The sequence below is a fragment of the Bubalus kerabau genome, chromosome 3 (genome assembly GCF_029407905.1).
Source record: "Bubalus kerabau isolate K-KA32 ecotype Philippines breed swamp buffalo chromosome 3, PCC_UOA_SB_1v2, whole genome shotgun sequence".
Classification (NCBI taxonomy): Eukaryota; Metazoa; Chordata; class Mammalia; order Artiodactyla; family Bovidae; genus Bubalus; species Bubalus kerabau.
In genome coordinates this window covers 184,995,332-185,002,263 of record NC_073626.1, presented here as the reverse complement: position 1 = coordinate 185,002,263, position 6,932 = coordinate 184,995,332, and positions in this window count along the sequence as shown.

The window sequence follows — 6,932 nt, the reverse complement described above, 5'->3', positions numbered from 1 at the left end:
GGCTCCTAATCCTCCCACTGGGCCTCATTCCTCCAACACTTGCACACTTGTGTGTTCCTCCACTGCAGATTGCTAATGAGGGGCAGAGTGTAGGGGAATCCAGCCATGATCACACCTGGCCTCTACCAGGCTTCACTGCTCACTTGATCCAAGCTCCTAATCTTAACCTTTAAAAAAAAAAAAAAGGTGGGGGAGGGTGGTGAAAACCTGGCCTCCTCCAGAAAGCCCTCCTAGCCTACTTGACAAGTTTTCACCTGTTCCACTCTCTGGACACATTCAGTTCAATCCCACAAACATTCATTAAGTGTTTACTGCGTTCAGGTAGCTGGGCAGGACTGTGGAGGACAGAGAGATGAGTCCAGCTTTTATGGGATTCATGCTGAAAACTGGGCCTAAGTCAAAAGTAACTCAAGCAACATCTGTTTTCAAGGACCTCAGAGCCTACCTTGTGGCACAGTGTTACATGCGTACTTTCAATACAACTGAGGTCACCTCACTGAAAGATCCAAGTCAGTGAATACTGTTGAGCAGCAAGTGGGGCTCAGAGAGGGGAAGCGCCCTCTCAAGGCCTCACCACTAGTATGTAGCGGAGGCAGATTCAAACCCGTGTCTGTCAGACTCCGAAGGCTGTGCTTTCCCCACCGCCCCAGGAGGGAGCACTACATCGGCTCTATAAGCACGATAAGCAGCAGAAAGGCGTTCAAGGAGAGAGAGAAGGGGTGTGCAGATCAGGAAGGAAACACTCAACAAACAGTGGTGAAGGTGAGCTGGGGGACTTCCCTGGTGGTCCAGTGGCTAAAGCTCTGCACCCCCAATGCAGGGGCTGAGGGTTCAATCACTGGATCCCACATGCCAGAACTAGGAGTTCGCACGCAGCAACTAAAAGTGACGTCGCTCATTCGCGTCTGACTCTTTGCGACCCCGTGGACTGTAGCCCACCAGGCTCCTCCGTCCATGGAATTTTCCAGATAAGAGTACTGGAGTGGGTTGCCATTTCCTTCTCCAGGGGATCTTCCCAACCCAGGGATTGAACTCGGGTCTCCTGCATTGCAGGCAGATGCTTTACCGTCTGAGCCACCAGGGAGGCAGCCAAATAAATTTTTTTTTTTAAAGGAGGCCTTGTGGAAATGCGAGAGGAAGGCAGGTCAAGAAGAGGGTACAATGTGGCCAAAAGCCTGGAGGTGGTGCTCACGGGGCCATATTCTCATCAATAAGAAACACAAGGCATAAGAGAAATGAGTCCCAGGCTGGAAGGTGAGGTGGAAACAGGCCTGGAATGCCAGGAAATCACAGTTAATAGTCAAAATGACTGCCCGTTTACAGAACACAAACTCTATGCCCAGGCACAGGCTGGAGGTGAAGCAACTGGCTTGGTGATGGGGGAAGGGAGGGCCCAGGGGCTAGCACCATGGACAGCGGCCCCAGCACGGCGGGGGTGGGGCAAGGCCTCGTGGATGATGGGTAAGTCCTGGTCCTCCCAGAATCCTACTTTGTAAATGTGTCAACTGAGGCCCAGAGAGGGGAAGGGACTTGCCCAGGGTCACACAGTGGTTAGTTACTCTCACTCCTAGACCTTCATCTCTGACTCTTCATTCAGGCCTCCCTAGAATGAGCTTTCTGAGTCACTCCTCCGTCTCCAACTCTTCCCTCAAGTGCATCTATCAGATCTGCCCTTTGGCCTGGAGGTCCTAGGGGCAGAGCGAGTGATACTCTGGGTTCCGCACAGAGCCTGGAAGATGGAGATTCAAATCCCAGCTCTGTCACCGACTAGCTGCGTGAACTCAGGGAAGTTCCTTGTCTCCTCTGTGCAGCATTGCTCTCATCTGTAGTTAAGGCCAATAGTCCCTGACTCAGAGATACGGTGAAGATCGTGTGAGAGGACGCAGGTCCAGCACCGAACAGTACCTGATGTACAGCAGGTGCTTGACAAACGGCAGGTGTTGGGACACTATTACTGAACTCCTTGAAGGAACAGGCATTTCCCTCACCTCCACCCATCTCTCTCCCTACCCTGTCTCTGCTCTGGGCTTGGCATACGGCCTTGCACGTGGTGAAGGCCCCAACTGACTTTTCACATAGGAGATGCCCAGTAGCAGGAGAGAAAACCCCGAGAGGGAAAGTAACTGACTCCAGGTGGCACAGAGAATGTCAAAAGAAAATGAAAGGGCAGGCCCTGAAGCTCAGCCTGGGTGCTCCCCCTGTGCCTCCCACCCAGGTATGGCTCCCTAGGGGGGCTCTGGCAGCAGGTAAGGCGATGGCACCTGATGGGAGAGATCCAGCAGCTGGGGGGACTGCAGGGCTGGGGGACCCCTGGAAGCCCTCAGCAGGGGCGGAAAGCAGGAGCCAGAGCAGCTAGGGGCTCTCCTGCTGGAGCTGAAGCGGCGTCCTGGGGAGCCAGGAGGCACCCACCTGCGGGGCGCTGGGCAGGGGGCTGTGAATCCTGAGGTGCAGCTGCATCCCCACCTGCTGTTCACAGCGTAGGGGAAGCTGCAGATGCGCCCTCCTCCAGAGAGAGGCAGCCTCAGACACAGGAAATGGGTTGGAGGAGGGGGTCCCGAAGGCTCTGTATGGAGTGGGAGAGGGGAGAGGGTTTGAGGGTCAGTGGGAAGGTTAAAGGCACCCCCAGCCCAGCCAGGAGCCACCATGAGACAGGAGGCATAGAGAAAAGGAAGGAAACCCTTTCACTGAGGGCCTACACTATACCAGGCCCTGCTTTGACCTTTTTCTTTTGGTACAGCTTTACATTCTATTAAATAGGCATGTTAATCCCCATTTCACAGATGAGAACACTGAGGTTCAGAGAGATGAGTGACTTGCTGACAGCTGCACAGGCAGCAGCAGGCTGAGGTTTAACCTCATTTGTCTTACTTCAAGGCTGAGCTCTAGACAGAACTGTGGGGGAAATACACGGGGCAGAGCTGGTGAGAGGGTCTGCCCATCCAAGGCCGGCAGAGGATGAGGGGAGGGTTGGTGGGGCCTGGTCTGGTATCAGAGGGGGTGGTGATGGCTTGGGAGGGCTTCCCAGGTGTCTTGGGGCTAAATCCAGGTAAGTGGCTCAAGGAAATCCAGTTGCCAATGCAGGAGATGGAGGTTCAATCCCTGGATCGGGAAGACCCCTTGGAGAAGGAAATGGCAACCCGCTCCAGTATCATTGCCTGGGAAATCCATGGACAGAGAAGCCTGGTGGGCTCCAGTCCCTGGGGTCGCAAAGAGTCGGACATGACTGAGCGACTGAACAACAACAACAAATGGCCTGGGAGTGTCCCTAAAGCTCAGCCAAGCAGCCCAGTGCTGAGGGCCCTCGGTACTCACCACGCACTCCGGCGAGGGGCGAAGGACTTGTCCACCCTGAAACACAAGAGCAGCGGCAGGTAAGGGGGCAGCCCCGTCTTACCAGGCCTTGCCCAGCATATCAGGCCAACCCCTACCCACGTGGTCCCAGGACCTCACAGGGGCCTGGCGGAGGCACTGATGCTCTGAGACCGCCCGCCATAGGTTGCAGGGGCCCTAATGTCACATTAGGGATGTGGGGTGTGGGGTGAGGAGGAAGGGAGGCAGAGCCAGGGGGAGACAAGCCCCCAGGGTTCAGGTGCCACCCTCAGCCTTTGTCTCCCTTCAGTCCCTCCAGACCCCACATCAGGGAGAGTACAGAGGCAGCGCCCCTCCCTGGGGCCGTCCACCACCCTCCAAGGGCACCCTGGGGTAGAGGACGGCTCAACCTTCCCGCCCCGCTGGGGCCGAGGGGCTCAGCAGCTGCTGGGACAACAAACAAGCCCTGCTTCCTGGCCAGAGGCCAAAGGAGAAGGGGAAAGGGGCCCCAGATAAGACCTGCCATCTCAGGAGACACGAACTGGGGATGCAGGGCTGGGGTCTCCCGGGAACAACTCGTGCGGGTGGGGCCCGGGAGGCCAGGGAAGCCAGGACTTGCCCAATGTCACACAACAGAGTGCAGCCCCGCACCCCGCTGCCTCCAGGCGTCAGTGGAGAGCCTCCTGGACCAGGAGGCTTCAGGCCAATCGCGGGGGGCTGGCCTGATGGCCCACAGAACCCCCCAGCCCGGAAGGCAGCTCTCGGGTCTCCCACCGCACCCGGCCCCTCTGCGGGGTCCCCGGGGGGGATGGGCGCCTAGAGAGGGGACACCATCCCTACAGCTCAAAGGGCCCACGGTCTGCAGCGTGACATGTGTGAGCAGCCCCGAGGGCTCGGCACCCAGAAGGTGGGTCCCCCGTGTCCCTCTGACCACAGGGAGGGAGGCCCTGCTGAAGGTTATGCAACTTCCTGGCCAGCCAGGAGAGGGGCCAGTCTGTCTCCCCAGTCTCCCTTCCAAGGTCCCAAACCTCCGCCTAAGACACAGATCCTCCTGGCCCACCTGCGCACTCCTCTGGGGTGGGCACCTGGGGCCGGGAGGGACAGTGACCCCAAGATGGACCAGGCACCACTCCGACTCTCCAGCCCCCTGCCCCCCACCCACAGGTCTCCAGCCAGCAGTCCCGGAGGAGGGGGTTCCTGAAAGCCAGGCAGGCTGAGATGGGGCAGCCAGCCGGGGTGCCCTGGGGCGGGGGGTGGCTAATGGCTTCTAGATTCCCTCCCAAAGCCTCACTCCCAAAGCCTCACTGCAGGGGCTGGGCAGCCTCAGGAGCCAAGTCGGGGGCCCTGCAGGGCATCCCCTGGACCTGCCTTTTCCCACCCCCCACTACCTATATGCACACGCATGGCGTGAACACACACAGGCCCAGCCTGCTGGTCCACACACACAGTCAGACATCTACCATTGCCACGCGTTAGACACAAACACAGAAATGCCCACGGCCACTTGCGTCCACACACGTGCATAGGAGTATCCAATCAGAGCACACACATACACACACATACACACACACACACTCTCTCCCTCTCTCAGACTTACCAACCCCCGCAAGTTACGTCCCTGACATCAGACCGTTCACCTCACACATCCACACGGGTTCACAGCTCCAGGCGCCCCCAGACCCGAGGCGGACGCCGGCGGGCGCGCGCGCTCCCCCCAGCACTCCCGCGCAGCACACCTACCCTCCGTAGGCCCCGAAGGTGAAGCTGCGCTTCCGGCCGCTCATGGTGCCGCCCGCGCCGAGCCGAGCCGCTGCCCGCGCCCGGGTCACCTTGGCAACCCCCGGCGCCCCACCCCCGGCCACAAGCCCCGGGATTGTCCGCGCCCCCGCGGGCTGCGGGCCAGCTGTCCGGGGCAGCCGCGCGCAGAAAGGGCCGCTTGTTCGCGCCGCCCTCGGGCCGGGTGGGGGGACGGCGCGGGGGATTCGCTGGACTTTCCGAGCGGGGACCTCGGGGCGGGGAGGCGGGAGGGCCGGGCGGGGCCTCGGCGCTGGCGGAGGGGAGGGGAGCGGGGAGGACAAGGCCCGTCCCCGCCCCCATCCCCAGACCCGGGGCGACCCGGGTTGAACACCCTCTTCTGCAGGCAACACCCTCGTCCACCACCCCCTCCCACCAGGAGCGGAGCTGTCCCACAAGGAGCGAAGCTGTATCCTCTCCGGTCATCACGAGGTGGGTGGGGCGGGGTGGAGCCCAGAGCGAGCTGGGTCCAGAATTTGGAATTCAGAGTCAAAATGGTTTGCATTCTACCTCGAATTTCTCACCTGTTTAAAATAAGACTCATTGGAAAAGTCCCTGATGCTGGGAAAGATCGAGGGCAGAAAAAGAGGGCGTCAGAGGATGAGATCCAACCAGTCCATCCTAAAGGAGATCAGTCCTGAATATTCATTGGAAGGACTGATGCTGACGCTGAAATTCCAATACTTTGGCCACCTGATGGGAAGAACTGACTCACTGGAAAAGACCCTGATGCTGGGAAAGATTGACAGTGAGAGTAGAAGGGGGTGACAGAGGATGAGATGGTTGGATGGCATGGTTGGATGGCATCACTGACTCAATGGACATGAGTTTGAGCAAGCTCCAGGAGTTGGTGATGGACAGGGAGGCATGGCATGCTGCAGTCCATGGGGTGGAAAAGAGTCGGATACGACTGAGCGACTGAACTGAACTGAGAGGATGAGATGGCTGGATGTCATCACCGATGCAACGAACACGAACTTGGGCAAACTCCGGGAGATGGTAAGGGACAGGGAGGCCTGGCGTGCTGCAGCCCATGGAGTCGCAAAGAGGCGGACGCGACGGGGCGACTGAACCACAGTAACAGCAGAACAGGACTAACCCCCTAGGGCCCTTGTGATGGCAGACCGAGTCCACGGATGTGGAGCTGTAGGGCCAGGCCTGCTACAGTAAACGCTCAGTAAATGCCAGCTGGGAGAGTCCTGCCCGGTGGGCCAGTCTGCTCTCAAATAAGTGGAGGGGGGAACAGAGCCCCAGTGGCCCTGCTATTACCCACTCTCATCCCCCGCTCCCGGGATTGCCCCTGTGCCCAGGTGAAGAGGAGCAGAGCAGGAAGGGCGAGGACCCACCCTCTTCTTGAAAATGTGTCCAGCCTGGGTTCCCTCCCTCAGCAGCCTTCGGAGACAAACTGGGCCCCGAGACCTCAATCGGGACGTGCATTCAGTCAACAGACACGCCATGCAGCTCCCCCAGAGCCCACGATCCCAGCTGCACCCCACAGGAAGCTGTCTCTCCCGCCCTAAGAAAAGATGCATCAGGAGGCAGGGGGCCTGCCCCTGCCCCAGGACTCGCCCACCCCTCCCAGAACACCCAGTCTGCCTCCCACCCCCCACCCCGCACCCAGGGAGGCCCCCAGAACCGTGACTTTCCATGGGGCTTTCTGTTCAAAGGGCCTGCAGCCGGGGGGAACGAGAGAAAGGACACCCAAGGGCATAGGGTGGCGGGATTCTTTAGAGGCCTTTCAGGAACCGTTCCTCCTGGACCCTGAGCCCCGGCTCGGTGAGCTCCATTTTCCACTGGGAAATGGTGGCTCTGGGGAGAAGACCCCATGG